Genomic DNA, 1,298 nt, shown 5'->3' with positions numbered 1-1,298 from the left:
CCTGCAATGAGTACTAGTTTCCTCTACTAATCAATCTTCAAGGATGAGTACATCTCTTTTTCAATGGGAGGAGGAAAAATAGTGTTGAAATGTAATTAAATAACATATTCATAGGGACAGTCAGTACCAGAGAACAGGAAACAGTACATAGCACCTATTACTGTTTTTAAGTTAATTCATAAATCTTGATAATTAAATTTTTTTAAAAGTATAATAACATCAGTTACCATAAAGGGGGAACAATCAAACTCAACAGGGTTAATTATTATAATAATCATTGAAGGTTATACAAGCAAACTTCCATACATGGTAAAAAATAACATGCAAAGAATGGGATCCTAAATAAGCAGCCTAGTTTAGTAGAAGTTATAAACACATAAGGTCAGCGTGTGATCTAGCTGGAGGGATTCCTGATCAAAGTGGTATTCACCATACCAACAAACACCAACCGGTTTAAAGGTTGGTGATGTGACCAGTCAGCTCCTTAATGGCATCCACCTGCTCATGGAGGAAATTCCCCTCAATGAAATCAGACATCTGGTAAGTCTGTTGTGTTGTGTCGGCGTGATCAGCATGAAGATCCAAGAGAGCTGATGACCTTGCGCTCCAGGGCCAGTGGCTGCAGTACATGGCATCCATTCCTCTTCCCCACTCATCCTTCTCAGGTTTCTTGATATCGTAGAGAATGATCTTGCCAGCCACGTTTGTTCTGAAACTTCATGAACTTCTGAGCATGCTCAAGTTCTTCCTCGGCGTTCTTTTGAAGTACTCAGCGAAGTGGGGTAGTGCCACGTCAGCTCGATCAAAATAGTAGGACTAAAGAGAGGAACAATGACAGTTATTAATTCGTGCCTTGTGATTAGACTTACCATAGACAGATAGGCATACATGGCTGACAACTCCATGTTTTTGATTTTGTTCACCCCTCCTCAGACTCAGGATGGTAATTCTGGCGAACCAGTTCGTCCAAGTTGGACATAGTCGTAACCGGCCATTGTTTTGAGATTTGTAATAAGGTTAGTAGAATGGACAAAAAGATGACTTTGTTTAGAAGATAAGACCTTAGAAATGCCCGTGCAGTCCACTGCCACAGCAAGACAATGTGAAGAAAAGTCTAAAACAGTAGGTTTTTATAACAGAATCTGGCAAATCTGATTGGTTTAATTAGTTATAAAATATTGTTTTTAAGCAGTCATATGATTCACAAGGTCATACTGAGCATGCGCAGATAGCTAAAGTGCTATAATATATTGTTTAATCAGTCATTCCCATGAGCATGCGCAGATAGCTAAAGTACT

At 39.1% G+C, this 1,298-nt stretch overlaps 1 pseudogene; it reads right to left on the bottom strand.

The window, feature by feature from the left end:
* Positions 1–356: 356 nt before the first annotated feature.
* Positions 357–979, bottom strand: LOC121391574 (annotated as a pseudogene).
* Positions 980–1,298: the final 319 nt, after the last annotated feature.

This window comes from Gigantopelta aegis, unplaced genomic scaffold (genome assembly GCF_016097555.1).
Source record: "Gigantopelta aegis isolate Gae_Host unplaced genomic scaffold, Gae_host_genome ctg2683_pilon_pilon:::debris, whole genome shotgun sequence".
Lineage (NCBI taxonomy): Eukaryota > Metazoa > Mollusca > Gastropoda > Neomphalida > Peltospiridae > Gigantopelta > Gigantopelta aegis.
The sequence above is the reverse complement of the archived record's forward strand: the minus strand, read 5'-3'. Positions and strand labels throughout refer to the sequence as shown.